This window comes from Pleurodeles waltl, chromosome 7 (assembly GCF_031143425.1).
Source record: "Pleurodeles waltl isolate 20211129_DDA chromosome 7, aPleWal1.hap1.20221129, whole genome shotgun sequence".
NCBI lineage: Eukaryota > Metazoa > Chordata > Amphibia > Caudata > Salamandridae > Pleurodeles > Pleurodeles waltl.
Window position 1 is genome coordinate 892,948,587 of NC_090446.1, and position 24,948 is coordinate 892,973,534.

Consider the following 24,948-nt stretch of genomic DNA (forward strand, 5'->3'; position numbering starts at 1 on the left):
ATCTAAGTGATTGCACCAGTGCATCCACAAAAATAAGAGCAAAGATGTGGCTACAACCTTATTAGAATTTGTGCAACAGAAGGCTATGAAACAGATTGCATCGGCCTTGCCTGTCCTTATGTGCTGTCAATGTCTATATTGTTATGTTTCACAACATATATAACTGTGTTCTTAAAAACGTTTCACACAATGTGCTCCAAGAGAGTGATGGGTTCTTGTTTTATTACTTTCCTTTCAAAGCCTGCACCCAAGAATGTGGATTTTAATGCACACATTGAACACAAGCATTTGTACATCATATGGACAGAAACTCCATAGAATGCAACAGGACCTGATGAGAGTTATATTCTCATATTGTTATTGAAAGAAGGGGTCACCCGTATGAAGGTTTGATTTGTCTTCATCCAGGCCTAAAATCGGGGGAATTTTACTTCCCTGCAACAGTACAGTGCTGCACAGATTAACAGTTAAGGTTCCATTATTTATGTATTTTTTATTTATTAAAATTTACAGTTTTGTAAGACACGGGATAGCTACTGGAGCCACTTCATGGCAAACACATTTATGTTTGAAATCTGTCTCTTTTCTCTTCTCATTAGAGTGGATCCATAGTTGTAGAGAGTTAAGGATCACCTAGTGGTTGCTAAATTATGGGTTTTTATATTAGTCACTTTAACCCCTCCACATCCTGCCTCTTTGGCAATGCTCACACTTCTGTAAGTAAAATTTCAAACACATCAGCAAAAGTGTAATATCTTCAACGCTCTCATTCACTTATATCTTTATATGTTCCCTTGCCTCCAAAAGTGACCCAGGTTCATGGTCTGTAGCCAACTCCTTCAAAATTCTCAGCTTAACAAGGGCCCCTTTAAAAGATTAGTCAGCCTGCTAATCCATGCCTGCAGTACAGATCCATGCTTCAGGCAGGTCGCTCCCTTGCACCGCATGCCGGTGTTGCCGCTGCTCCAGGTTCCTTATTTTCTCTGCCCTGGTCTCCCCGCTGCTGCGTCCCAGCGGCCCCGCCCCCCTCCCTCTACTTCAAATTCCTTTTTCCCCTCTGCTGCGACACTGCGGCCCAGCCCCCTCTGTCCACTTCAAATTCCTTTTTCCCTACCACTGCGTCCCTGCGGCTCCGCCCCTCCCTCCACTTCAATTTCCTTTTTTCCCACCACTGCGTCCCTGCGGCCCCCGCTCGCCCAATTCCCTGCCCCCTCTTCCTCCCTGCTGCCCCTCCCTGCCACCTCCCCTTATGTGGCCTGTCTGCGCCCGTTTGCATCTAGACCGTGCCCAGCTCCAGGACCCCTGATCCCCAAGACCACCACGGCCAGCAACGCCATTACACCACCAGCACCCTCTGCGCACTCAACACCAGACGAGCACACATCTGCTTCCTGGCCTCCCCTAAGCACACCCATGGACCATTCACCTGCCGGAACTGCAGCCTCACCAGCCTCCAAATCGCCAAACCATCTGCTGAGCCTGACCGCAACTACCTCCGATGCATCCTACCTAACACCCGCTCCGCACGCAAACACGCCATCGAACTCTGGAACCTGCTGGACAACTCCACCCCGGACGTCGCCTTCTTGACGGAGACCTGGATGAACGCCTCCTCGGCCCCAGACATCGCCATAGCCATTCCGGATGGCTACAAGATCACCTGCAGGGATCGCACCAACGGAGTCGGAGGCGGAATCGCCATCGTCCACAAGAACACCATCAGGGTCACGACCTGTACCGATGACACCCTCAGCACCGCCGAACACCTGCACTTCCAGATCCACACCAACCCCAACACCACCCTCAGAGGAACCCTCATTTACAGACCCCCCGGACCACGGCCTCAGTTCTGCGACTCCATCGCCCTAGCCTCTGCCACCTATGTCCTCCTCGGCGACCAGAACTTTCACCTGGAGAATAACAACAACCCCAAGTCCACCACCCTAATCGACAACCTCGCCACCCTCAGACTCAGACAACTACCCCAACACACTCCGCTGGCCACACACTGGACCCCGTCTTCTCCGCTAGCCCCCACGTCACCTTCAGCCACAACACCGAACTCCCATGGACCGACCACCGCTGCATCCACTTCACCTTCCAGAAACTCACCACGCACCACCGCACCCAACAGATCCCCCGCCGCAACTGGAGCAAAATCAGCCAAGACCAGCTGAACACCAGCCTCGCCTGAAAACCACCCACCAAACCCACGAACCCCGACCTCGCAGCCTGCAACCTCTGGCGCTGGATCGACAACTGCGCCAACATGCTCGCCCCGCTCAATAAACCTTCCAACAGAGGTGCTAACAAGAGAGCCAGCTGGTTCACCTCGGACCTTCGAGCTTCCGAGCATACCTGCCGGAAACTGGAGAGAAAGTGGCTCCTCAAACAGACACCGGACAACCATGCCGCCTTCAAGAACGCCATCCCCAATCACCATCACCTCATCAGATCTGCCAAGAAAACCTTATTTAAAGACCACCTGGACAACAACACACACAACAGCAAGGAGCACATCAACATCATGAATAAACTCTCCAACCCCAGCTCCAGCACAAACAACATCCCACCTTCACAAGACCTGTGCAACTCCCTCGCCGCCTTCTTCCACCACAAGATCACAGACATCCATGACAGCTTCAACAGCCAGACCACCCCGCCAATCACCGACTCCTCAGACTCTCCACCCACCTTCAACTACAACTCCCTGCTCGTCTAGGCCAAAGTGAACGAAGACGACACAATCAAAACCATGGGCACCATCCACTCTGGATCTCCGCCAGACCCATGCCTGCACCACATCTTTAACAAAGCAAGCGCCACCATCGCACCCCACCTCCGCAAAGTCATCAACATCTCCTTTGAAACCACGACCTACCCCGAGAGATGGAAGCATGCTGAGATCAAACCTGTACTCAAGAAACCCATGGCGAATCCGAGAGACCTCAAGAACGTCCGTCCCATCTCCCTGCTCCCATTCCTGGCCAAGGTCATTGAGGAGATCGTCAACAGACAACTGACCAACTACCTCGAAGAAAACAACTTCCTGGACCCATCCCAGTCAGGGTTCCGCAGCAACCACAGTACCGAAACCTCCCTCGTCGCCGCCACCAACGACATCAGGGCCCTGCTTGATAATGGCGAAACCGTGGCCCTTATCCTCCTGGACCTCTCAGCCGCCTTCGACACCGTCTGCCACCGCATCCTATGCACATGCCTCCACAACGCAGGGATCCGGGACAAAGCTCTGGAGTGGACCACCTACTTCCTCTCCGGCAGAACCCAGAGTGTCCGCCTCCCCCCTTTCTGCTCCGAAGCCTTCAAGATCATCTGCGGCGTTCCCCAAGGTTCGTCCCTCAGCACTACACTTTTCAACGTCCACATGGCCCCGCTCGCCCTCGTCGCTCAGCTACACAACCTCAACATCATCTCCTACGCCGATGACACCCAACTGATCCTCCTCCTCACCAAGGACCCCCTCACAGCCAAATCCAACCTCCACGAAGGAATGAAGGCCGTCACTGAATGGATGAGGAACAGCAAACTGAAGTTGAATCTTGAAGTTGAATCTTTAAAACTTATACTGCTTCTATTGTCATTTATATATGAGACCGCACTGTGTATGGGAGAACCGGTTGTGACCTGAGTGACCACGACTTCCCTGAGAAGTAGCCATATGTCATGCGCTCAGCTGCCCAATCGTGTCTACCATTTGGGAGAGATGAGGCACTGCTAGTTAGCCGGAGGAAAGCCCGAATTTGGAGTGACAAGTGTCATCCACCGTGGGTCAGACTCAGTCTCCCACCCTGTGGACGATCTTGTTACTCGAAATTCAGTAGTCTCATTAGAATAATGAGAGCCTACGCGACATGGCGCCACCAACATTTGGTCAGGCTCTAATTTTCGGGTCCACCGGAGAATCTCAGACTCATTTTATATAATGACACCTCAGTACCGTATGCGGAGACGTCCGTGGTACTGAGGATTTCCACCACAGCCGTATAGGTAATCCTATTACAGCTGGTGGTTGTTCAAGCTTGAACCTTAAAAGGAAAAACCCCATCTTGGTGTGCCTTCTCTGAACTCATAGTGCTTCTATCATGGCCAATCCCCAAATTGTACAAATTGCTGTTAATATGAGACAACCTCTCACAGCACACTTATTAGCAAATGGCCTAACGGCCCAGGGAGGTCCAGTCACGTTTGTGGTGGACGCCCACGCAGCTTATAGAACATAACTTTTTTACTCTTGGGTCACATTTCCAGCACTTGATGGGAACACAAATACATTTCATACATATACAGTTGCAAATGCACCTGGACAATACAGAGCGTACACATTTTTAGAGATACCTCTATCTTATCAAGAACATAATAATTGGCTTGATGGCACCCTACCCCATTCAATATTACCAGTTAGGTTAGGTCCACTAAGTAATGATGGTCCTACCTGGCCTTCCTGAGGTTAGGAATTTAGCAATAGCTGAGGTTCATTGCTTCTACATTGAGTTAATAGCGATATAAAGATGATTAATGCAATTTGTGATGCAAACATTAAACACAAACCCAGCACGTGCTGCTCCAGCACATCCACATGCAGTGACACCAGGTATAAATCCGGCGACTGTACATTCGATTATTGGTAAAGTACCGACTACACGAGAGGAGACTCCAATTTGGCTAGCACAAAAAATAAATACGCTGGAGGCAGTATTTCCCCATACGGGACCTCAGGATAAACATAGAATATTAACAATGTGCTTGCCCTTTGGGATGGTCCCTACAGTAGAAAACTGTAATACATGGGGCACGGTATTTGCCACGTTCTATACAACTGCACACGGTACACCGACGCTAGCCAACTTACCGGAAGTGCTCAAACAAATTCAAGATGAATACGGGGCTGCCCCGGCCCTAGATTTGGGGATGCAACTGATGGGCAACTTTGCCGCAGTATCTTCAATCATTTTAAGTGATCTTAAAGGGGAAGCAGTTGCACTCACAGTGCGCATGCGGCTCCGTGACATTCCCCAACAAGATCAAGAACAAGAGCTGCCTAAAATAATAGCGGAAACATATTCAAGTATCAGTCGAGATAGCCTAGGGGCTAGACCACAAAAAATGCAATTCCAAGGTAAAACAAATAAAGATACCTCCAAACAACAACCTGAGGGTAATAAGAAATGCTGGGATAAAAAACAACAAACGCCTAAAAAAGAAAGGGGAGAATCTCCACGTACGGCGACCCTACAGAATAGGTATAATCTCAGAAACAGAGGTAATATCAAAACGCCTGATAGATACCAATATACTGATACACCCAATCTCGTTCCTTTCAGGACTCATCGGGAAAGAGAAATGAGAGAGGTGGGCTATCAGAGCGAAGAACAGAGTACGTGAAACCGAGACAGGAATCACAACGCCCTTCGGAGGTTTCTGTTAAAGAGAAAGAGAAACCTGTCCAACAAAACAACAATTTAAAAAGAAAAAGGTGGCAGCAGTCTCAGTTCGAAATGCCACACAGGAAGAGGGTCCTCTTGAAGAACAAGAACTTGGCTCTAGCATTGCTAGACAGCGCGGCAGAGATCACAATAGTTCGCCAGAATCTTCAAGAGCATCTGGAGGTGAAAGCAACTGATGACTTTATACAAGTAGAAACAGAGGACATGCGTGTCTCTGAGCCTGATAGGGTGTACAGAGTAACACTGCAATTAGAAGGAGACATTGAACGCACAATACACGCAATCTTTTGGGATCGCATAGTTAAAGTGTATGATATCTTGTTGGCTGAACAAGATTGGCCGCCTGACTTTGTCCGTATCTGCCCATATGGAGAAGATGTCATTAAGCCTTCCTTCTCGCCCCTTGTTCCAGAGGAACTTGCTGAGTCCTATATCATTGAATGGGCTCTAGCACAGGCACCGGCATTATACAGAAATTACGTAGGATGGGATAAGGAATCCCCCTACCATGTAATCCCCATTAAAAGTGAACCTCAGCCACAACCGCAGTATCCTATAAAACATGAAGCAAAAGCACCAGTGAGAGAAATACTCACGCAATTAGAGTACCAGGGTGTGATTGAACCCTGTGTCTCGCCAATGAATAACCCCTTATTTCCTGTAGCTAAACCGGACCATTCATACAGAATAGTCTTAGATTACAGACATTTGAATAGTCATACACGCACATATGCTATACAAAATGCACATAGCACAGCACTAATGAGCAACATAGTGCGGGAAAATATAAAACAACTTTAGACATTTCAAATTCTGCCAGAATATAGCACCTGAAAGCAGGGACTTAAGAAGCTTAAGCGCACTAGGCTCTCAGAAAAATTCTGTTGTTTGCCTCAGGGGTATAAGAACAGCCCAGGACTGTTTGCAGCTCGTGTGACTGCCATTTTACACGAGATTGACTCTGAAGCATTGTCATATGTAGATGATATATCTCACGGATGATGAGTTACTACAACATTTAAGATGGGTAGTCCGCATTGTTGTGGGGTTTGCCAAACTCAGCTACAAATTTAACTTTAAAAAAACAAAAATTGCCTTCCTCAGCGTCCTGTTCCTGGGATATGAGCTGTTGAGTGAATGGTAGAGCCTTGCGCCACAATTCTCAGAAAAATGTGCACAATTACAACCACCGAATACGATTAAAAAACTCCAATCATTGTTGGGTTTCTTAAATTTTGGCAAAACCTACATTCCCGAATATGCAACGCGCATAAAACCTTTATATGACTTAATACGTCCTGATTTTTCAAGTAAATTCTGGACAGTTGAAGATACACGCACTCTTCAAGAACTGCAGACAGACATGCTAGCAGCAAAACATTTACACATAAGGGACAACAAAACACATTTGTCATCAGGGCAATAGCTGGGGCCATCGGTTTCACCTTTGTGACATTTAACGAGGGTGAGACAGTCCTGATTGCATACAAATCACATTTGTATTCAGCAGCTGAACAACGCTTTGAACCCACAGAGAAAATTCTCACTGCTGTACAGATAGCTGTTATTAAAGAAAGACCTCTTGCCAAGGGAAACACATTATTGTCATTTCTAAAATCCCAGGCCTAGAGGCTGTTACAAAAGCTGGCGTTCCAAACGCAAAAGCACTACTTCCACGTTGGATACAATGGGCTACGTCTTTAATAGCCACTGATGTAGGTTACATTTTTGATCCAAAGTTCCAAACTCAAGAATTTCTACAATATGAAGTAGAATATCCACTTCCAGTGAATACCTTTCCTATCGATTAATGTCATAGAGTCATGTACACCGATGGCTCTGTGCAACCGGCGATTGGAACTAAACATCAATACTCTGCTGCTTGCGCAGTCGTAAGTGGCTACATGGAGGGGGAGAAATCTGTCCCCTACATACCTTTACACAGACTTTAGGGGATTGTACAGCACAATTGGCTGAGCTAAAAGCTCTGCTGATGGCACTAGAACATACAGATCTGGTGCAGCCTACGCTGATTGTTTGTGATTCATGTTACTGTGTCCAGTCCTTTAATGAATATTTGCATTACTGGCGCCAGAATGGGTTCAGAGATTCCAAAGGCAACACCATAAAACACAGACTCCTGTGGAGGAAGGTAGCAGACCTCAAAGAGACGCTACCAAAAGTCCATGTTGTGCATACACTTGGACACCAGCGCGTTGGAATACACGTTGCTGGAAATACTTTGGCTGATGAAGCCGCAAAGTCAGCAGTGGCAGTAGCCACTGTAGCTGCAGTGACTCGTTCGAGATCCAAACCAGACACAGACATTTTGGCTGCCATAAAGGCTACTGCTGATGGTGCGCCTTATCCTAAAGGATTCCCTAACAAATATCAATACTTTCTGGGAAGTATGCTAAACGCTGAAGTTAAAATACCAGGCGTAGGCATCCCTAACAAAGATATAAGACCACAATTGATCAAAGCAGCGCATGAGGGGGTGGCATCTGCACATGCTGGTGTGGCGGCTACAATTTCAATCTTACAGGCCCGGTATTGGTGGCCCGGTCTCTACAAAGAGACTAAGCAGTATGTCCTTTGTTGTGACATCTGTCAACAAATTAAAGTTTCCACGGCCAAGTGCCTGCCGCAGACACCCCTCTTAATTTCTAACAGACCGTTACAGTGTGTATACTTGGAGCACTGTGGTCCACTAACACCTGATAGTGCGTACAAATACATATTAGTCGCTGTTGATTCATGCTCCAGATTTGTATGGGTGTGGCCACAACGCTCGGCTGACGCTCGGACTATTATCAAAGATTTGCGAGTCTTTATCTGTACATATGCAGTTGCGGCGTTCCACTCAGACCAGGGCCCTGCTTTTGCCTCAAGGGCATTCAGGGACACCATGGCTTCATTGGGGGTCCAACTGCAGTACTCATCTCCATTTCATACCGAGGGAAACAGTGTCGTGGAGCGATTAAACTGCGATTTAAAGCAATCCTTAACAGCCAGAGTCTTAGGTACGGGTCGTAGTTGGCTTACCCACTTGTATGGAGCTCAGAGAGCACTAAATAACCTGCCTAGAAGGTCCCTGGGGGGTTGTACTTCATATGAGTGCCTGTTCAGAACTCAAATGTTTGTTCCGGATCTTGATGGTCCTGGCGTGGAGGCAGCAGAAACACCTTTTGACTCAAATGAACGTGTCACTGTTTTACAGGAATTACAACAGTTCCGTGAATATAACTCTTCTAAAAGTGCTGCCTCCACAGGAATTAAGGATGTGCCTGTAACATCTACCGGCTGGATTCCCAGAGTTGGGGATCTTGTACGTGAAAAAGTCGCAGTGAAAAAAGAATTTGGCCCTTCTTATCGAGCACCAGTCGCTGTACTGGGGATACACGGTACTAGAACTGTTATTCTACCACCGTTGCCAGGTGCCAAAGAAAATTGTTTTGTTTCAATTGACAATGTCAAACTACACCATGTGGCCTGTTCTGCACAGCCGACCAAGAGGAACATCCAGTAGTTCCCGAATCCCTCTCACTACTGGAGAAGACGTTCCGGTACAAGTTGTTTATACCAACACTGATACCTCCCCGAGCTTGGGGAGGGTGGATGATGATTTTGCATTGGTTCCACTAACAACAAACAATTTAGAAACATTTGATCAAGTCACCTCGACTACCAGCCAGATGGATGGTGCTGTCTACAGTGTGCCACCACTTCGCCATTTGCATGAACTGCATCTGGTTATTTTGCCGACTTCAACTACGGTCTATTAGACTCGTTCGCCTCTTCAACAGCTGACCTGTCATGTAAGCTAATACATTGGCTTAAAGAAACATACTTCATTTTTCCATGGAACTATGTATGGCTTTCTTTGACTGTTTTAGCCTTTCTACTTTGGATTGGTTTTGTTATAACATTTTTCTTGTTAATACATGGTCATTTTCTTCCCGAAACATCAGTGGTTGAACACATGGAGGAGGTCTTAAAAACACATTTTTCATCACATATAATTAGAAGAGACTTGTCTTTTGTGAACATTTCCGCAGTGCCAATTCCTGATGGGATTGTTTGGGACAAATTAATGTTTGATATATATGGTCCCACGGAAATTATTCAAATACTGTCTGTGTTAAAATTATCAATGAATGATATAGTCATACCAGGCATTGTATCTGATGATTGGGATGTGAAAACAGTTGATTCTATGATGACAGAATTGCAATATTATACTGTCTTTGAAAACGAAGATGTTTACCAATTCAAAGAAAATTATGGTGATATGTTTTGCTATAATTATTATGGGCACCACTTCATACATAGAGCGAGTAGTCCCAAAAGGATATTTAATTACACACAATGGGAACATTGTCCAACTCCACCGCAAGGGAGTTCTAAAACTTATACTGAAAAGTTTGGGTATTTTTCTGGGCATCATCAAAAAAATGCTGAGTCATATTATTTTAAAATAACTCCTACTAAGGATATACATATGTTATTGACCAATACAAAATTTATATATTGGGAATCCTTTGTTTCCCGGTTATCAATAGAAGGTTATGAATATTGGTCCAAATATATTGATTTGAAAAGTGTTTGGGGAACAAAAAATTAGCAGACCAAGGGAAAGGAAACATTGTTTAGAGCATGTCTCATCCCTGTTCAAATGATCTTTTTAAATGAAACAGTGCCACAAACAAGTTGTTTAGGCTTAGCAACAATCAGAGAATTAAACATGCCCAGTATACCTGCCCCTGCAAAATTTGGGGAACAAAAAATTAGCAGACCAAGGGAAAGGAAACATTGTTTAGAGCATGTCTCATCCCTGTTCAAATGATATTTTTAAATGAAACAGTGCAACAAATAAGTTGTTTAGGCTTAGCAACAATCAGAGAATTAAACATGCCCAGTATACCTGCCCCTGCAAAATTTGACAACTGGCAAAAGTACACAAATTCAACCAAAGATGAGCTCAATGAATCGGTCCAGAATGGTATGTTTAATGCTTCACTGACACGCCCAGGTGGGTGGTTATTGTGGCCCATAGATACCAACGGGTGTCATCAACATTTTGTCACCTCCTCGGGGGGTTTTAGGATGAATAGGCCGGCGGATCCTCGCTATGTATCACCAGAACATGCTGATATAATTACAACATATAGGGGGTCATTTTGACCTCGGTGGTCTTTTGTAAAGACCGCCGAGGGACCGCCTTGCGGAAGACCGCCAGTGGTGGCGGTTTGCCGCTCGGCCTATTATGACCGTTGGCAGCTCTCCGTCCTTTTACGGATGGAGAGCCGCCAACAGCCATACTGGCGGGAGGCGGGGAAGTGGAGGTTGCTCCACCTCCACCGCCACGCCAACAGAACACCGCCCAGCGAATCACATCCTGTGAATCGCTGTGGCGGTGTTCTGTTGGCGGTGTGGTGTCGGCAGAGCTACCCCCATGGCTCCCGTCCCCTCCCGGAGGATCGTCGGACCAGGTAAGTCGATCGTCTGTGAGGGGCGGGGGTGGGGGGGGGTGTTGTGTGTTGTGTGAGTGCATGGGTGTGTGTGTGTGTGTATGTAGAGGGGGTGTGAGTTTGTGTATGCCTGCGGGGGTGTTGTGTGTATGGGAATGAGTGCGTGTATGTCTGTGGGTACGTCTGTATGGATGTGTGCGTGTATGTTTGAATGTGGGTGTGCGTGTATGACTATGTGTGTGGATGTAGGCAAGTATGTTGACGTGTGTGCGTGTAAGTATGTAGGTGGTGCCTGCGTGCGTGTGGGTATGGGTGAAGTGATGTTGGGGGTCGGGGTGGGGAGGGGGGCCCTGCCACCTTTAGGGGGTGGCAGGGGTGGTGGCGGGGTAGGGGAGGGTGTCAGGTGGGGGTGGGGGTGGGGGAGACCCCTATCAGTGCCAGGGAAGGAATTCCCTGGCACTGATAGTGCTTACCGCCATGGATTTCATGGCGGTTCAAACCGCTGGAAATCCACAGAGGTAAGCCGGGTCCAAATACCGCCGGCGGTATAGTGACGGCCGCCAGGCTGGAGACCCAGGTCTCCAGCCCGGCGGGCGGAACAGAGAACCAGCGGATGACCATGGCAGTACACATCCTTACGTAGGGACATTTTCTTAGAACATCTGTTGTGTTAGTTATAAAAACACTTCCTAGTCCTAGTACACGTCAAGAGGGAGATTCCAGCCAGGGAACCAAAACTGTATGCTGAGTGCTCCGTTGCAGATGCTAAAGCAGATTACAGGCCTTTGATCAGGTATGAGGGTAGATGTCTTCCGGGGAACCTGAAAGGCAGGATTAGAGCTTAACATGCTGTGCTCGCAATATGATTTAGATTGGGAATAGTCCATTGAACCTTGTGGCACTATGATAGCATTATTCCTATGCTTCACTCTCATTGTCGCTATTTTAATATTGTTGTGTTGTGTAGTTCTGGTTATTGCAGATCACACTTTGCGATCCAAAATGCAGTCGTTTTATTAAACCAATCTTTAAAACTTACACTGCTTTTATTGTCATTTATATATGAGACTGAACTGTGTATGAGAGAACCGGTTGTGACCTGAGTGACCACGACTTCCCTGAGAAGTACCCATATGTCATGCGCTCGGCTGCCCAATCGTCTCTACCATTTGGGAGAGATGAGACACTGCTAGTTATCCGGAGCAAAGCCCCGATTTGGAGTGACAAGTGTCACCCACCGTGGGTCAGACTACGTGGACAATCTTGTTACTCGAAATTCAGTAGTCTCATTAGAATAATGAGAGCCTACACAACAGACTCTTGGTGGCCGACCGCTCTGGGAGCAGCCCCAACACCCACCAACCACGCATGCAACCTGGGCATCATCCTCGACTCAACACTCTCCATGACCAAGTAAGTCAGCGCCGTCTCCTCATCCTGGTTCAACACCCTGCACATGCTCCACAAGATCTACAGATGGATCCCCACAGATACAACAAGAACAGTTACCCAGGCCCTCGTCAGCAGCAAACTTGACTAAGGAAACGCCCTCTACTCAGGAGCCCCAGCCAAACTCTTCAAACGACTGCAATGCACACAAAACGCCTCCGCATGCCTGATCCTCGATGCACACCGCCACAGCCATATCACTCTCCTTCTGAGAGACCTACAATGGCTCCCCGTCAACAAACGGATAACCTTCAAGCTCCTCACCCACGCACACAAGGTGCTCCACAACACCGGTCCAGCCTATCTCAACAGACGACTCACCTTCTACACCCCGTCCCGCCAACTCCGCTCAGCCGACCTCGCCCTCGCCACCATCCCCTGGATGCGAAGAGCAACTACCGGAGGCAGATCCTTCTCCCACCTCGCCGTCAAGACCTGGAACACCCTTCCCTTGCCCCTACGACAGACCGAAGACCTGCTGACTTTCAGGAAGCGACTCAAAACCTGGCTATTTGAGCAGTAGCAGCACCCCCCCCTCAGCACCTTGAGACCCTCATGGGTGGTAGTGCGCTCTACAAATACACTGATTGATTGATCCATAAAGTGATGGAATCGCTCCTCTTCCAGCTCTCCAAATTTATGGGAAAGCTTATCTGTTGTAATGAAGTTACACGTTTGCAATTATTCACTTGCTAGTTTTAATTGCAAAATAAATTAATTTCAACCCTAAATACCTCTAGTAACCTACTAAAAGGTCAACCTTCCAGTTTTAAATTTATGGTACTATTTGTTAAAATGTTCTATCCGAAACGTTACAATTAAATTAATGCCAAGTAGTACAATTCCTTGCAAATATTGAAACATTTAAAACAGATAATTTTCATGTCGACCTGACACAAAAGTATGAGGTACTCGGTTCTACTTTCAAAACGTCCAAAACCCTTAAACTTTTATACACATTTTTAAACTTTTAATGTGAAGTTGAGCTTGCTTACGAAAAACGGCACATTTAAATGTAATATAATCTTTGTGTTCATATTGTTTAAAAGATACTACCTTAAAAATATTTTCCTTTAGCAGAAAACAATTCTCTTCATATACTTTGCTCGAAAATTATCATTAAAACATCAGTTTGCGTTACAAGGAATGTCTTAGTAGAGTTCAAAAAAATCGCTTACTAAATGACTGAAATTGCCGAGTTTATAAGAAGTCAGAATTTGTCCAGCAGAAAAAAAAAAAATTGCGGATCTCCTCCCTCTACAGGGAGCACTGCTTCACTTAGTCTACCGAACCTCTAGAAGACTTGGTCATTTGATTTTTGCTAAGGTCAATTCCCCACTCAACAATTTATTAGTAGAAAAATTGGAACCAATATTTTAAACTTTTTATGGGCAGAAATGGTAGTTCGCACTACTGAAAACCCGCAAAGTTTCATTATTCGTATGCAGTTAGGAAAGTAAAAGTGTTACCTGTGAAATTGTTGAGGAGAATGTTTGGACAAAAATGTAGTTTCATAAGTACCTACCAGTATTTTCAATTACTTTCTCACACTTACAAGGACTGGAAAAATTACATCTGGATGCCTCAAATTTGAGTAGTGTTGAAAGTGTGCAGAAACCCAATTTTTAAGAGGATGTGGGTAAGGGATTCTTATAGTGATTGTTTTCTATGTAAATAAAATAAATAAGTGTAAATATGTGGTCTAATCTCACACCTGCAGACCTTTTTCGCAAATCAGGAAACTCATGTCTCCATATAGCACCTCACGCCTCATAAACAGGGCCACTGGAATAATGCTCATCTGCATGCTCCAGATTCACAACATAATTATGGATTTGCTGCATTTGCCAGTAGTTCATCATCTACTGCATAATCTTCAGATTTTAATGCAAAAATTTAGCTTCTAGGTAAAATGGTTGAAAAGTTATTAAAACTGCAGTAGCTCAAGTTGGCCGAAGTGGAAGATCCTTTGCAAAGCTCGACCGGTCATCTCTTAGTTGATTATTGCTGTATTTGAATGTTAAACCAGTACTAATAAGGTGACTGCTTTGCCCCAAAAGTGAAATAAATGGCAACATTTTGGAATAATACTATAGAAAATGTGCCACAGTACAATGCATATTTGTCTTTTCTTACTGCATAATTTGGTCTACCCTGCTGTATAATTTGATCCTTCTCATTGCATAATTCCATAACCATAATCTTCCTAACGCCACGCTCTATGAGAAGCACCCTTCTCACCCTCACTCATCCCTGCCCATCTGAGTGCATTTCACCTCTCTGTGGCCCCCTTCTCTTTTCACCAGCCTCGGATTGGCAAAGCGGGCAATTGGGCATTTTGGGCCATTTTTTTGGTCTGTTAAGCAGTGCAACCTGCTTTGATCTTCTCGGGCTAATTGTCAGAGGCAAAATGACAATGGGGCTGCTCTAGCTGTCACAGCATGCCCCTTCCTACTCTCTCCAGGTGTGACAGAGCCAGGGCCAGCTTTTGGGCGGTGTGAGGGGTGCGGCTGCACCGGGAACTGACCTCAGGGGGCGCTGTGTTTAGCAATAACTTCCTAAACTTGTGATTTAAAAGCACCTGCTGAAAAGTTCCTTGTGCGTCCAGACTTCAGGAAACAATTAAAATGTGATAAAATGTGATTAATGTTCCTGCTAGGGAGAGAGATGGGAGTTTTGTCTAGTCGCAGCTAGTGACTCAACATAATGTAGCATGGAGGGTTAATATGCCTGCTGCAAAAAACAGAACTATGGAGCATATTTAAGAAAAGTGGGGCTTCATACAGTGCAGCCCTCCTTTTCTTGCACCCCTGAGTGCCCACCTAACACAACCATGTGGTCATCATATTTAAAATATGGCGTACTGTGGCGCTAGTTAGGAGACTAGCATCAGACGTTTTTATGCTAGTTCGGTGCTTTGCAGGATTAGCGTAAAAAATGTTGACGCTAATCTTGCAAAGCACTTAGAGGCCCTTTGTAACCAATGGAAGCCTCCTTTTAATGCCTGCTCTGAGACAGATTTCTTTGCATCATTTTTTTTCTCGGTCCCCTTAATGGGGGTGCACCCTTTGCATACATTTTGTCTGGTGCAGGCATAATGTAGCACAAAGGGTTACAAAGTGGCGAAATGTATGCATTGTGCTACTTTGTAAATATGGCACAGCGTTTTTGGGCTTCTAATGCCACATTAGCATAAAAAAATTACACTAATGTGACGTTAGAATGGCACTAGGGGCTCTTAAATATGTCCCTATGGGGCACAGTTGAAAAAGGTGGCGCTCCACACAGTGCTGCACCACTTTTCTTGAACCCCTTAGCGCCCCCCTAACGCCATCATGTGTTCGCTGTATTTAAAATATGCCACACTATGGCGGTAGTTAGGGGACTAGCTTCAGAATTGTTAATGCTAGTCCAGCACTTTGCAGGATTAGCATTGAAAATGTTGACGCTAATCCTGCAAAGCACCCAGAGGCCCATTGTAACCAATGGAAGCCTTCTTTTAATGTCTGCTCTGAGCAGGTGTTATAAGTGCAGGAAAAAAATGATGGTAAGAAATCTGTCATATTTCTTTGCGACATTTTTATTGCTCCCCTAACCGGGGGATGCCCCCTTTGCATACATTATGACTGGCGCAGGAATAATGTAGCTTAAAGGGTTACAAAGTGGCAGAATGCGTGCATTGCCCACTTTGTAAAGATGGCGCAGCGTTTTTGGCCTTCTAACGCCACATCAGCTTAAATAAAATGACACTAATGTGGTGTTAGAATGGCACTAGGGGCTCACATATTTGAAAAAAGTGGTGCTTCACATAGTGATGCACCACTTTTCTTGCGCCCGTTAGCGACCCCGAACACCACCATGTGTGCGCTGTATTTAAAATACGGCACACCATGGCGGTAGTTAGGGGACTAGCGTCAGAATTTTTTATGCTAGTCTGGCGCTTTGCAGGATCAGCGTAATGTTTTTTTTTCATGCTAACCCTGCAAAGCACCCAGAGGCCCATTGTAACAGTGCCGGAAATAAAATTATGCAAAGAAATCTGTCAGATTTCTTTGCGCAATACTTTTGCCACTCCTAATGGGGGAATGCCACCTTTGCAGACATTATGCCTGGTGCAGGCATAATGTGACGTAAAGGGATACAAAGTGGCATGCATTGTGCCACTTTGTAAATATAGCATTGAGTTTTTGGCATTCTACCCCACATTAACGTAAACAAAAATGATGCTAATACGGTGTTAGAATGGCGCTAGGGGCTCTTAAATATGCCCCTATATTTTATGTGGATAGCTGAGTGGATTAGTAAAGCCAGCCTTTACAAGTGCTTTAAAACACATGAATGTATGTGAAAGGTGAGCGATGGAGAGATAAGGGGCACATTTGCCAGGTGGTAGTGAGCGAAACCGAGGAGGTGGTCATGGGGTGGGGGGTGCCACAATAAACTGTTGTACAGGGCTCCACCAGTCCTAATGCTGGCCCTGGACAGAGCTCCCGATGGGAAGCAGTTACCACCTGCTTTGCAGAGGACTGGGGCAGGGGAGAAGTCCTGAGAGTTGAGTGGTTGTGGTTGGTGAGAATCAGAAGGAACTCTGAAGTTGATTTTTGTCCCCTCCCATCCATGGAACGGGGTGGGATTAATTAGTCTCTGCAGTTCTTCTTTGCTTGCCCCATATCCGTTCCTGCAGTCAACGGGGAGAGGTTGCGGCCTTTGCGTACTTTGAAACTGGGAAACCAGGTTTAAGTCCCAGCATCAGCTCAGCATCCTGTGATCCTGGGCAAATCACATAATTCACCTGAACCGCCAAAGAAATTAATCTTACCTTATGTAATGTTATCTTGTGCTCTTGTAAAGCTCTCCAACACTCCTATGTCAAGTTTATGTTATATAAAACTGCATGTATGTGAGGAAAGGGACACTGTGTAAATTTATTTTTTGCATTTACACACTAGCATCATTCCATTTGTTGGAACTTACGCATGATGCTACCTGCTAGTAAAACAAAAACAACGATGCGCCTCTCGCTAGTCCCCGAACACTACAGGACCTCTCTTAAGTAGTGTAAAAGTACTGTGCATATCTAAAAAGCCATGAGTGAGTGTAAAAGGCCTATGAATGAAGAGGGCTGTCAGGGAATCTTAGGGTGAAAATTATTCCAAGAGCACCCAAGAGAATAATGTGGAATAATTTTGTTTCCAGTCTTGACAAAAGTTACTGGCCCTATAAGGTTTAAAATACTTTTAGCACTGCAAATGTTTACCAGCATTAGGTCCATGCTCCTAACTATCAGTGTTTTGCGATCTGTGAATGTGGGCCAGTTTTCTTTTTCCTGTCCGGGCCTAATTGTGGCCCCAATCCAACCCTGCTTCTCACCCTCTGCACCTATAGCTCCCCTCCTACTTGCACCACATCTGCCACTCTATTGCTTTGTAGCTAGATCTGCGCCACATAAATCACAGAGGTACCCAAAGGATAGCCGCTGACACAGTTCGAAAAAGGAAGTGTACATCATGCAGCAGGAAATGTACACAAATAGTAAATTTCCTAGGCATATGCCCCAGTCTTTTGTGAATCAGGAAAACGATATAAATCTCTAGAATTTGTAGGTATAAATCTGCTCATTTGAAATGTACAGCTTTTCTGTGAATCGGGCGAATCATTATTAATCTACTGTGAAGTGGAATGAATTGTCCTCGTCCTAAGCTGCTTTTGAAGAGGCCACCAATAAGCTGTGTAAAAGTGTCACAAGAGAGTCTCGGTTGGGGCAGCTTTTTAAAGATGCTTTTATCGATGTAAACCTGATGTGCTTTATTGAGGGGAGAGGCTACAATCAGACCTTGAAGTTAATGAGTTAGTTAACTAACAAAATTAGTACACTGGACTAGCCACAAAATGCAACTGTTAAAACATCTGTGCCTTGGACATCCTGTTCCTCTGAAGAGAGAATCCTGTCAGGGAGAAGTGCTTTAAAAGGTAACACAACATATAAGTGTGATCTCCGTTTTGCCTGAAACTTTAATACCACTCCCTGAAATTAAATGAGTTTTCATTTTCTCCAGGTAATTTTCTACAAGCAGACACGTTTAGCACAAACTCTTTGTGGTCAGACCCAAAATATCCTGGTCAGGCTCTCTTCACAAGTGGGTGACGCTGCACTAATAGTGACGTCCCTTGCAGCTCACTGTAGAAGTACACACGAAACATGGGCACTGATGAGCTTTGGACTAAAGTATGATAGAAAGCAATAGTGCTGCAATTATTTTTCTAAAAACATGTATACCGTTAGATTCCTACAGAAGAAAACAAAAAGTATTTACAAACGTCAAGTAGTCCTGCCTTATGCAGGTCCTACGTTTGGAGACAAAGGGCCTGATCACGACCTTGGCGGATTGGATACTCCATCACAAATTGGCATTCTGCAACACACACAGAAGTGCCAAATCACCATTAATGATTGTTTATTAGCAGGAAGGGACACCTTCACATACATAAACAATCAACCCCCTCAATGCAGACATCCTTGCACGATGGTCCAAGGATGCCTGCGTTGGTGCAGGTAGTTTAATTTGGCACCAACGCAGGGGACTACACAGGGGTGTGCCATATTCAATTAAATACGGTGCATCCCTGCATTGTGAAAATGATGGAGCTGGTGCTGCTAATTTTGGCACAGCATTGTTCTGTTATTTACTTATAAATATGGGCCTTACTGTCTCCCTTAGGTGCAATTCCTGGTTTCTTTATGCAAACCCAGTCACCAGCTTTAATACTTACAGGTTTGGTACTGTGTTTGAAATCATAATAAGTTTTACTTTTCTGATGTTTTCCTTCCATAGTGTTTTTAACTGTTTCCACTGACCAAGGTTCCATACATTCCCCAAACAACCATCCAGGATTATATTTAGTTCTAGGGTTCCTCCCAATAATAATTAAAAAAGGTGACAACCCATGGTCTCATTTCTAGTAACTCTATAAGCCCATACAGCTTTCATCAATTGGACAATCCAATCCTTGTTATTCATACATGCAGCTTGAATGACACCTTTACTGATACGATTGAACTTTACATCCATGTCCGTGCCAGTAGGATTTTAAAGAGAAGTAGGTTTCATTTTCATTCCAATCCTCTCACAAAACTGTCTGAAAGCATTAGATATCAACTGTACACCTTTATCACTCAGGAAGGTAGTGCCAATCCATTCCAAATTAAAAGCTTGATCCAAAAATAATAACATGGCATTGATGTCAGCACTGTGTACTCTACTTTGACCACAGGACATCTTTGAAAAAGATTCATGATCTATGACATATTGTGATGGTCCCACTGGTCCCATAAAGTCAACAGCAATAGACTCCCATGGATTCTTTGGAAGGTGTCCCTTACTTATTGGTGGCCTAAGTGTTTGTAATGACTTATTCGCTTTAGAACACTTACAGAATTCTCTAATTGTTCCACCTTTGAAAAATCCATTCCTGGCCTCTAGAATAACCTCTTCATAACTTTGGTATGTCTGATGCCAAAATGTCCCTTGTGGCATAACTGCAGTACATTATTTTGAAGGGCAAGAGGTGGAACAACTCTTTTGCCTCTAAAAATCACACCATTATCAAAGGAAAGTATATGTTCTCCCAAAATGGTATGACATCGCTAGACAAACCTTTTTTATTAGGCCACTTGTTTCCAATATACTTACTCACTTCTTGTAACAATGCATCCTCTTTGCATCCTGTTTCCCCTTATTATTTTATATAGCAGAAAGACCACTACCATGAATGACACGTAAGACTCATTCCATTTTTCATCCTTGTATTCCTCCAACTGTGTAGGCATCTTAGACAGAAAATCTACTACTGAATTGTCTTTACCAGGCTTGGAGATGATCTCATAGATAAAGTCTTGCATTCACATTTAAATTCTAGCTATTCTTGCTGAAGCATAAATCGGCCCTTCTGTAGTCAGTAATATTACCAAAGGTTTAAAGTCACAATGAAACGTTATAGGCCGACCCCACAAAAATGCCCTCAAATGCTCTAGGGTCCATGCACAAGTTACAGCTTCTTTTTCTATTGTAGGATATTTCTTTTCAGTAGGAGTTAAGGATCTGAAAGCAAAGGCTATGACTTTCTTTACACCTTTGCCATCATTTTTAGTTAACATAGCACCTAAACCTTTTTTGCTAGCATCAGTTTTAACAATGGTACCTGAACTCGGGTCAAAACTACTTTAATTGGTTACCTTAGTAATACAATCCTTAATAATAGAGAAATCTATTTTGCATTGTTGGGACTACTGAAACTTTCTTCCTTGCATCAAAAGTTGTCTAACATGGTAATGCTTTTGTGCAAAATTTGGTATACATTTGTCATAATATTCTGCTAGTCTCAAAAAGGATTGCACATCATCCTTTGATTTGAGTGTGGCCAAATTCTTGATGGTCTGTACCAATAATGGTTTAGGTTTAGGGGGTGAGGCTTGCCAGCCAAGATGGCAGGTGCAACTTAACGCAGCTCCGGGACGATGCCCGGTAATCCGCATTTCATCCACTACCGGGCGGCTGATGGGCTCCTGTACACAGACCCGTGACCGAGTGAACTCTGCTGGGAGCCTGCCGCAATGTTCACAGAAGAAGGGGAAGTGCCACTGATCTGAAGACCCCACAGGCGTGAGACCTGGCCGAGCTGGCGTCTTGCAGTGGCACGGGCGGAGACGAAAGGAGGAGCGGCTGGTAGTGGTGAGCTTGGCAGGGCGAAGGTGGAAAGTGGTTGGTGTTGAAGAGGGGTGGGGACCTTGTGGCGATGAAGACCTACCTGCTCCTGGTGCCCATTAAATCGACTTCCGCCCTGGTGGCCCGAGTGAGGAGATTGCGGAGCGAGGCCGGAGGATATGATACTGGACTCTACCCTGCCCCACTAATACCCCCGCAACTGACCCAACTCTGCGGGAGTCACGGGTTGCAACCCCAGCCCTGGGGTGATTGCACGGCGGGATCCCTGTGATTCTGGCCGCCGCAAGAGAGGGACTGCTCATGCTGCCGCGCCTTGGTCCTCCATACTGCGTGTGCAAGGGGGCCCCCCCTTCACCCCTATAGAGTTGTGCCTTGCTGATGACTGTGACTGCGACATCTTAATCAATCCATGCTGCCCTCTCGGAACTCGTGGAGACAGAGAAGGGCCGCCTTCGCTCCAGGACAGGAGCTAAGCTGCAGGTGCCAAGGACTGAGGCCATGCAGTCTGACAGTCATAAGTTGGACGCAGTGTTGCAGGCTGTGGTCCAGATAGGCTCTTCCCTGGATCAGGCTCGGACCTCACTAGAGGGTAAGATCGATAAGGTAGCAAGTGATATCACCCTACTCCATGTGGATCACCACAAACTAGCAGATAAAACTCACTCACTAGAAGACCAGTTACATGAAATGGTGCTTCAGACAGACCAATTTGGATCCTCACTACAAATGGCACTAGACCGGATAGAGGTGCTGGAGCACTGCACGGAGGATGCAGAAGGGCACTAGGAAGAATAACATCCGTGTTAAAGGCCTCCCGGAAGGTGTGGAGGGCCCAGATGCTGTTGCCTACACCGAGACCTGGCTTCGGGGGCAGGTACCAGAGGGTTTGCTGACACCTTTCTTCTCTGTTGAGCGTGCCCATAGGGTCCCTATGAGGGACTGACAACCGGGAGTGAGCCAGCGCCCCTTCTTGCTACGACTTTTGCACTATGCGGACAGAGATATTATTCTTCATGCAGTGAGATCACCCCCAACAATCCAAGTAGATAATACCCAAGTTATGATGTTCCCAGATTATACCATCGCCGTACAAAAACAACGTGCCTCCTTCTTGTCTGTGAAGTGCAGACTTCGGGCCCTTAGCCTGACATACTCCCTCCTCTTCCCCACCAGGCTGCGAGTGGTAACTGGTGGTAAAACACACTTTTTTGACACACCGGAGGCCACCTGGGAATGGCTGGAATCAACAGGCCTGATCAGTCAGCAAGACACTGATTCCAAAAGACCAGCGCACAAGGCCTGCGGCCCGTAAGCGAAAAAATCGCAAATGGCATGTGGTTCCCCCAAAAGAAGTAAGCCTCGTTCCGGATCTACAACAGATTATGCAGGAGAATCGCTGTGCCCTACAAACTGCAGCAGCTATCAGTGCCCCATGAACCACTTCAGAAGTAGACGCACAACTAACAGACTTATGGTGACAATAGCTCCTTTCCTGAAACGACTTCTGAGGTGGGGTCCTCCGCCCTCACTGTAGTGACGCTGCAAACAGCGGATGACCTAATTTGAACTTACTAAGTTGCTACACACGAGTCACTCCGCTTGACATTCCCTTGCAACATTGCTGTACGTGGTTACTGGAAGATCGAACCTTGCTGCATGCCGGTTCTTCTTGCACACAAACCTATTGTTTTACCTCTGACCTGGGCTGTAGCTCTGCACCTCTATCGCTTTCCTCAGCCAACAATTGGTATTCAATATGTATTCTATCCCTTGTCTCCTCTACTGAATGTTATGCACAGACCCATCGGCCGCCCATCACCACGCTGTGTTAGGGGTTCCGTCCTAGAATTTATTGGGTACCACTTGCTCTTTCCTCCCCACCCCTCTACTTGTGGGTACTGTCTCCTCACACTTGTTACGCCACACAGGTGATTTGGTTTGTTTGGGCAGATGCCAGTTATCTTTTTGTCAGTTATTAGTTTTAAACTACGTTTGTTTGTTTCAGAATGGAGCACGGATCTCCCCTACTCCGCTCCCCTCTACCTCCCCTCGTGGATGTCCCACCGTCGATCACGTGGGGCCCCGCGGTTCTGGGAGTGGAGCTTTGGGACACTATCGAGCTGCTGACACCTTATGAGTTCCACCACCATTCTCACATGGAATGTGCGAGGCATACACTCGCCTGCACGCAGATATTCCATATACTCATATCTTAAAAGGAGACTCACCTTGAGCAGCAAGAAATCGCTAGACTGCAGCGGCGTTGTTGAGGGCAGCTGTTTGTGACAAATTACTCCTCCTATTCCAGAAGGGCCCTTGTCTGGATGGGCTGGGTACTCCATTTGTGGCTGACGACCATGCCTTTGACAAACAGGGGCCCTATGCTCTGGTGCGCGGCCACCTGCCATGCCGGGCAATAGTGTAGGGATCCATCTATGCTCCGAATACAGACCAGACCTCCTTTTTCAGCACACTACTCGACCCCCTCTTTCAATGGAGTGATGTTCCTTGGCTGATAGGGGGTGACTTTAATAGCATAATAGATCCTGATCTAGACCGCTCTTTCCCACCATTGACCACTGCGCCTACTGTGGTGGCTGCGCGCACGCTGACTACCTGGATCCAAAACTGGCAATTGTTAGACATATGGCACCAGCGTAATGCCAACATTAGGGTCTATTCATTCTATTCGGCCCACACTAATTACATGTCTGCCTTCACAGAATACTATGCACAGTTACCTTGAGCCCCGCAGAATGAAGGACTGACTATTTAGGCTGCACTCATTCAGATCATGATCCACAGATTATGCAACTGTGATTGGACACGTCCCCTCCAGTTATTCCCACCTGGAGGCTCTGCCCAGAGCTGTTAGAAGATGCAGTATTCAGGGCATCACTGGATAGAATGATTCCAGAGTATTTTGATCACAACGATGGCACGACATCCTCCGGCCTTATTGAATGGGAAACATTTAAAGGCTCCATCAGGGGTCACTGCATGGGCACCCGGTAGAACCTGCGCAAATCCATTGAACGCGACCTGACTCGAGTGGAGAGATCCCTGATGTACCATTAACAAAAAGCTGACCAGCGCCCCTCAAGGACTTAATGGCTGTCGACTGCCGGAGCAAAACATACATCCTTGTTAGAGAGGCTGCACTGCCTCAACTATGCCGCCCACTCGGCCCTCACATATTCCACAGCTAACCGGTCGGGCAAACTACTGGACTGGCACATCCGTCAAGACCAGGATTGCGTTCCTAACATGGAGCCTCGCTCAGCAGTGGGGGATGTACTCCACACACCCCATGACAGAGATGGGCCACCTTCACTCCAGGATAGGAGCTAAGCTGCAGACACCAAGGACTGAGGCCCTGCAGTCCCACAGTCATAAGTTGGACGCAGTGTTGCAGGCTGTGGTCCGGATAGGCTCTTCCCTGGATCAGGCTCGGACCTATCGTGGAGCCTCGCTCAGCAGTGGGGGGCGTACTCCACACCCCCATGACATACACACTAGGGGCCAGATGTAGGTAGTTGTGATTCTCCAATTTGCAAAATCGGATCGCAGAGCGGTGTCTCAGACACCGTCTGCGATTCGCTATGGGGTCGCAAAGACCCATCTCATTAATACTAATGAGGTGGGTCGCATTTTGCGACCTCATAGCGAGTCCCTGCACTCACTGGGATGGTGGCCCGCTGAAGACAGCAGACCTCCATGTCTGTGACTGCTTTTTAAATAAAGCATTTTTTTATTTTTTATTTTGCAGCACGTTTTCCTTAAAGGAAAGCGAGTTGCAAAATAAAACAAATACCGAAACCATTTGGTTTCGTTTTTTCA